Here is an 8,067-nt window from a genome sequence, read left to right as displayed (position 1 = left end):
ACAGCATGATCACTACACAGGTGCACCTGGTGCTGGGGACAAAAGTTAACTTTAAAATGTGCTGTTTTGTCACACAACACAATGCCACAGATGTCTCAAGTTTTGTAGGGAGTGTGCAATTGGCATGCTGACTGAAGGAATGTCCACCAGTGCAGTTGCCAGAGAATTTAATGTTAATTTCTCTACCATAAGCTGCCTCCAATGTTGTTTTAGAGAATTTGGCACTACGTCCAACCGGCCTCACAACCGCAGACCACGTGTAACCATGCCAGGACATCCTACATCCGGCTTCTTCACCTGCGGGATCGTCTGAGACCAGCCACACGGACAGCTGCTGAAACTGTGGGTTTGCACAACCGAATCATTTCTGCACAAACTGTATCCCCAATATCCAGCAACTTCGCACAGCCATTGAAGAGGAGTGGGACAACATTCCACAGGCCACAATCAACAGCCTGATCAACTCTATGCGAAGGAGATGTGTTATCCTGCATGAGGCAAATGGTGGTGACACCAGACACTGACTGGTTTTCTGATCCACGCCCCTACTTTTATTATTTAATTTTTTTGTAGGTATGTGACCAACAGATCAGAGGCGGTTGGTGCCGTTTAAGATGAGGGAAGGCGATTATTGTTTTTATGAGCATGGCCTTATTTCTATTATAGCATATTGGAAGACGCTCATTCACTCATCTCAATGTAACATCGATAGGTTCAGGCTACTTACTACATGATACTCAAATTTTCCCTATACCCATCATGAGGTTGCTACAACCTAGCCTATGATTTGAAGGTTTCCAACGTAGGTGCACAGGTCGAGAAATTTTTGTAATCAAGGTGACCGACATTGACACATTCAATACCGCCTTGCACACTCTTGCCTGCATCTAGCTGATCTAGGGTATAATCATTAGTTCAACAGTTTCTATTGGACAAATTCAGGTATGTTTATCCCCTTTTCATTCCATTTTAAGATACCTTTTTCAAGAGAATAGGTGGAATGAGTACACCCCTGATCACATGCAAACACAATTCACTTTCATAGATGCCACGCACATACAGTATGATCCCTGTGATCATTGTAGAATTCCTTCTCACATCTACACGCTCTCCTCTCACCTTTTCCCTTCGATTGTGGACTTCAGTGCACAACACATCTACGATCTGTGACCAGACAAAAAAAGCTTTCCAAGCCAAAACCTAAATATCATAGCTGCTACACACACAGCCTACATCGTTGTCACCATATTATAACGTCCTAGTCAACATAGCTACTAGAACTAATGTGTTAGTAAACCCGCTACAATCATGCAGTACAGTGTACAGTTAGCAAGGAGTATAGCAGTTTTACTGGTGGGCCCTGGTTGCAATAAATTAATAAAAACAAAAGTTTACCTTGACTTGGAAGAGTTTCAGTGTTGTATAGCCAGCTAGCTAATATAGCATCCTTCTCGGTTTGTGCTGGGTGTTTGAGGAGGCTAAACTAGCTAGCTGCATTTGCTAGCTAATTAAGTGAAAGTTTAAAAAATATGCTTTAGCTAACACTCCATTTTATTTGTTCAAAACCGTTCAACTATTGTCTTTCTCTCTGAGTCAATTGCTTTCAGTACTAGATTCATTCTCTGATCCTTTGATTGGGTAGACATGTCAGTTCATGCTGCAAGAGCTCTCATAGGTTGGAGGACGTCCTGTGAAAGTTGTCATAATTACTTTTGTAAGTCCATGGAATGGGGTGAGAATCACAAGCCTCCTAGGTTTTGTATTGAAGTCAATGTACCCAGAGGAGGACGGAAACTAGCTGTCCTCTGGCTACACCACGGTGCTACCCTAGAGAGTGCTGTTGAGGCTACTGTAGACCTTCAATGCAAAATAGTGTTTTAATACATGCACGTCACCAAATAATGTATTATCTAAAAAGGATCACTTTTAAAATGTTTCACTGTTTACATTTTTATGAAATTCACTAAGGAGGATGAGCCTCCACTGTAACAGATGCATATTCGTATTCATAGCTGCAGGAAGTAGGGGTGCTGTAGCACCCACTGAAAAATATCAATGCAAATATTTTTTTCATAAAAGTAGTGCACTGGGCCTTTTAATAGTCCTGTATTAGCACACTGACTATAGCCATCTGCTGCTCGGGCAACAACAAAAAAACAGCCCCAAACTACTTCCCGCGGCAATGTCTGTACTCCTGTCATTTGAAATTCATAGATTAGGGCCTAATGAATTTATTTCAATTGACTAATTTCCTTTATATGAACTGTAACTCATGCGTGTTGCATTTTTATATTTTTGTTCAGTGAAAAAAAAAAATGTCTGCATGGTTTGTCTTTGGCATCAAATGTTCTCTCATTCTTATTAATCTTTTTTGTAGGCTATAAACATGACAATTATTGAGCTAAATTAGATTGCTGTAGTAACATTGCCCCTTTTGGTAATTCACTATGGAAGAACTTTATTGTAAAACAGTTCATATCTGTCACTGAGAATTAATTAATTTTGAGTAAATGGATAAACTACTCTTCAAATAGTGCAATACTTCAAAACGTCCTAGGAGGGAGCCGTACGCATGATGTCGAAGCAGATCAAACATCTCTCTCTCGTGCTCTCTCTCTCTCTCTCGTGCTCTCTCTCTCTCGTGCTCGCTCGCTCTCTCTCTCTCTCTCTCGTGCTCTCTCTCTCTCTCTCGTGCTCTCTCTCTCTCTCTCGTGCTCTCTCTCTCTCTATCGTGCTCTCTCTCTCTCTCTCGTGCTCTCTCGTGCTCGCTCTCTCTCTCTCGTGCTCTCTCTCTCTCGTGCTCTCTCTCTCTCGTGCTCTCTCTCTCTCGTGCTCTCTCTCTCTCGTGCTCTCTCTCTCGTGCTCTCTCTCTCTCTCGTGCTCTCTCTCTCTCTCGTGCTCTCTCTCTCAATGCAGGCAAAACATTGACATTACAGGCAAAACACAGAGATCTAAGAAAATGATGTCAGTGCATGGAAAGGAAAAAAGCAAGGATCTGTGCTACTTTTATGTGCTAAATACAGTATCTATAGTCATACATGTACACACACAGTAAGTACCCCATATAACAAAAGAAGCCTGTGTAAATGCAATAAAATGAAAGTGACATTGTTGGTAGCACACAACACAGTAATGCATCTTTTCTAGCAATAATTGTTTATAGTTAGAATTAACATAACATCCAATCCTCAGCACCTAATAAATTAATCTCTCATTTTTGTATGTCAACTGATCTCCCCTAATTCCACCACACAGCAAACGTTCATAAATTTATATTTTTCAATATAGATATAGTGAGTGGACAAATCTTTAAGAACACCTTCCTAATATTGAGTTCCACCAACCCCACAGGGATACTGGCCTATGTTGACTCCAATGCTTCCCACAGCTGTCAAGTTGGCTGGATGTCCTTTGGATGGTGGACCATTTCTAGTGTGAAAAACCCAGCAGTGTTGCAGTTCTTGACACAAACTGGTGCGCCTGGCACCTACTACCATACCCTGTTCAAAGGCACTTAAATATTTTGTCTTGCCCGTTTACCCTGTGAGTGGCACACATACACAATCTGTCTCAACTGTATCAAGGATTAAAATTCCTTCTTTAACCTGTTTCCACCCCTTCATCGACACTCATTTTAAAGTGGATTTAACAAGTCACATCAATAAGGGATCATAGCTTTCAGCTGGTCAGTCTGTCTTGGAAAGAGCAGGTGTTTTAATGTTTTGTACACAGTGTATATGTAAGCTTATTTTAAAAAATGAAGACCTTTTTTGAAAGGGATTTAATTTAGTGCTACAGTATGACAGTCTCTTTGGCTGGCTGCAGTTATGTGTAGGCAGCAGTGCTCTCATCTTGTCCTGCTCTGCTTATCTGGTCAGTGTACAGCAACGGGTCTGTAATGAGCGCCAAGCCCACACCTCGGACCATGTGCACCGGCGGCCGTGTCCCGAGCGCTGTCTCCCACAGTCCTACACACAGGGGTGCCTAAATGCTCACACATGTCCACCCACAAACACCCCCCCCCCCCCCCCCCCCACATGTCCTCTCCCTAAAGCAGGGTGGCATGGCCAATTTTGGGTCGCAGGTCTGGGCTGCGATGACAGATTTAGAGGATGTTGTGGACTGTGCTGGACAGAAGCTACCCTATGGCGGATACGTGTGACAAGTACCGTCCAGCGGTGGCGCAGAGTGATGACATCCTCTGTTTTTTTAATGAGTGGTGTTAACATCCCCCGCGTTACCGCAAGCCGCCTGGCTTGCCTGCCACACAGAGTGCTGTAAATCTGTCTGCCTACCCCACTAATATGGGAAGTATTATCTAATGACTTAAACGCCCAGGACTAATTTTCGATTGAGATGGTAACCCCCCCACACACACCAACCTAACTCTTAGGGGTTGGAGATCGATAACCTGAAAGAATTGGAAGTTCGTCCGTTTTTGGCTATCGCTCATCATTTGAAAGCATTCTATAAAGTCTAAAGTGAATACTGTAGTTTTAATAGAGGAGACTGAAGAGACATCGGGTTGGGCCCCAGATGAACCCCAGACATCGCCTTGTTCTGCCCTGCCCTCCCTGGCCTTACTCCACCACATTCCTGGGGCACACTAGGGCTTTTAAAGAGCTCTGTGTCAGTGCCCCCTCTCCAGCCTGCCCATCAGCTCTGATTTGTTGAGTGCTGGAGTCAAAGGGGACTACTTTGTAGATGGTGTGCTCTGCTTACCTGTTTCCCTGCAATATGAGCAGTAAATGTCACTCTGACACTCTCTGGACTATCTCAGATTGACGAACAGAGTTCTGTTGCACGCACGCACACAGAGAAACAAGTAAACAACGGACAATAAATCCCATTCCTCTGATCTCCTTTGCCAAAGGAGCTGTTTCCAGGCAGGATAGTAAAAGGCAGCTGGTGCAGTGAGAGGTAAGCGATGGCCACTTCCTTTGTAGATGCAGTGCCTGGCATTTGTCTGCAGCTGTAATGCGATTGTGTTTTACAGCTTACCTCAAATGAACAGAGGGTAATTGCTGACTAGTCTTTTAACCTTTTTAAATCCTCCTGAAGCAGGGGTCTGGTGTGGCGATAGTGCACCTCTCATCGTTTTAGGCAAAGGAAATATGCTGACTGTCTTAATCCCTGCAAATTTGAGATCCCCCCCATTACAATGAAGGTGAACACCTATGCCAATTATCATGAGAAAAAAATATATATATTACTCAGTGATTTTTAAATCCAATATCCCTATGCACATTGTATTTGTACTGCCGTTATATTTCCATAGGCCTTAAAACATAAGCACACAGATGCTTAGACAGTTTTTATTACCATTCAAATAGGATAGCCAATGACTGTCATTATTGCTCACTGTGATGTGCATCCATAAAACACTCATACACACAGGTCTGTTTAATATCTCACAGCCATTTCTCACATCATGACATCCTCAATATGGTGGAGAAAACTCCAAAGGGATTTAGGTCTGCGCATAATTAGATCCTGTGGAGCTAAATCAAATCCAATCTAAATGAGAGGAGAAAGCCAAACCCATGACTGTTCTGTTGTCTATACTCTCTCTCTCTCTATGGCTCCTGATTGATCTGTACTGTGTTTTGTTTGAAGGTTGGAGCAGGGCAGCCTCCCTTTTCCCCCCTCCCCCCGCCGTCTTCCTCAGCAATCGAAAGAAAGAGTGAAAGGATGGGGCGTTTTCACCTCCCACTCCTCCACTGGTTCTCACTGCTTAACCTTGACAAGTCAATATGATACAGGCGCAATGTGCTTATCTCCTCCTGACATTACCACTGTTCTCGGTACAGCCGGGGCACGGGGCCTGTTTCATTAGCATAGCTTAAAAACACATCACTCTCCTTTTTTGAGGGGCCGGCCTGCCCCGTCACTGTATGCTCACACACGTTACACAGCTCACTATCAATGCAACACAGCTAAGACCACACGCTGTATGAACAGCTACACAAACACAATGGTAAACCTCGAGATGTTCGGCTGCTTTTCAGAGCTACTATACCATACGTCTTCTTTTGCATTTGACCCACACAGATAAAACGTTGCTGTATGATAGATAGACTTGACAGAGCCAGATCATCCATTGTTTTGGAGTAATAAACCATATACTGTAGCTCTATGTCAGGCCAGTGAACTGACAAGTTGGATTGTGCACCAATCAGCCCCCAGCATCTGGCAGTAGGTCCTGCCTACCCGGAGTGGCAGCTAGCTCCCTGATCTCCAGCTGCAGGCAGGGTATCTGCAGGCAGGGTGGCTCCAACCCAGGGCCATTAGTCACAGGGCCCAGGGTACCACTCTCTCATCCCACCACATAAGGTGGTGTAATTGATACCCGTCAGCCCTGGCTGTAATCTCCTTAGTGGGCGGCGGGCGGGCGGGCGGGTGGGTGGGTGGGCACGGGATGCGCGCCTCTTGTTTGGTTTAGAAGGTGGCAAGCGGGGGCCAGGGCTTTGGCTTTCTCTGTGCCATCACTCCACTTGAAGGTGAGATGATTTAGGAGCTGGGGAGAAAGTTAATTTCTCTTGATCATTGTGTGCAACCTGGAGCCTTAATGGCGGGCGTAATTAATTCTGCTGATGTTAATCACCAGGGCTGGTCCCCACAATTATCAGCCCTGTGCAGATGGGGCGCGGCGCAGACATGAAAAATTAGGAAAATGAATCTGTAATGGGGTGGCAGATCTAATCTGCGTCAGAGAAAACAAAGTTAGGAAGAGCAAGGAGCCTGAGGATTCCAGGTGAAAGCCGGTGCCGCCGACAAGCCTGTGTGACAGAGCTGAAAAATGTTGCCGTGTCCGAAGTGTTTGGTAATTACTGGGCCATTGAATGGTTCTATTGTTAATTAATCACTGCAGCAGAGGTGAGCTGAAACATCTCCTGGCTGGGGATATCGGATGGAGAGGAAGGGAAGCTGCTATGCACACGTGCTGCTGCTGGAGTCAACCAAAGGTTAATCAGGTTCCACTCTTGGTTGTGTGGGCTTTGCAATCAACTCCCATTCACTTGTGCAGGGAAAAAAACAAGGAGTAATTGATAACTGAGAATGCAATACTAATTTCGATACACACACACACACGATTTGGTTCAATCATGCTCTTACTGATGGGAGAATTACTAAAGCATTAGTGGTCAAAGGACAGATACTCCCAGAGGACGTTTCCTCTGCCAACGTCAAACAAAATTAAGCAAAATCACCTGATTAATTGAAACTGCAGAGGAGCCATTTTTCAAGCTCTTGCTCAGCTCTGGCAGTTGAGCGTGCTGTCATTTCTATTGGTCAGCTTAATTAGTCTTCTACCTATTTTGTCTTTAATAAGGCATGCCATAGGTTCTTGAGAAATTTAGGAGGTTAAAACAAATCATTATTCATAATCATTGTTCTAAGTAGTGGGAAAAACTTAAACTAAATCCTGGTTGGCAAACAGCTCAGTCTGTTGTTAAGTGTGTTATTAATGAGATTGGTAATCACTTCTGTTACATTTTCTCTTATAAACTCAAATGGTGTACAGAACTTGACTGAAAAACAGGTATATAACATCAACTGAAATGGTAAAGAAAATGATTCAATTGCACCTGCACCTATACTACAACAACTCCGACTTTAGGGCTAAATCGGGGCCGACACAAGTTATCAACTGTAGACATGAAGTGAAAGTTGTACATGAGATTATACATCTACGTGGTGAGCCGTTCTTTTGTGTGCCAGAGCGCCAAAGACGAATTTCCATTTTGCACAAACCAAATGGACAATTAAAAGAACACATTGCAACTAGGAAACGTATCGGTTTAGAGAATGCCTGCGTCTCTTCAGATGGAGATCTGTGAGATAATCCTGACAAATCCCACCCACCTCTTGGGTGTCGGGCATTTTTTTGTTGTAATAACTATAGTTATCAATATAAAACTATTGATCATAGTACAACTAAACTCAAGTTTTTCCAATAATAATCGAAGGTCAAAAGCTAATTTTCCTATAATTACTCGCAAGGGGCACAAACAATTCCTAAGATAAATGGCTACAAATAATAATAAACGAGCTGGCTGGCAGTGT

Source organism: Salmo salar, chromosome 25, assembly GCF_965601325.2.
Source record: "Salmo salar chromosome 25, fSalSal1, whole genome shotgun sequence".
NCBI lineage: Eukaryota > Metazoa > Chordata > Actinopteri > Salmoniformes > Salmonidae > Salmo > Salmo salar.
The sequence above is the reverse complement of the archived record's forward strand: the minus strand, read 5'-3'. Positions refer to the sequence as shown.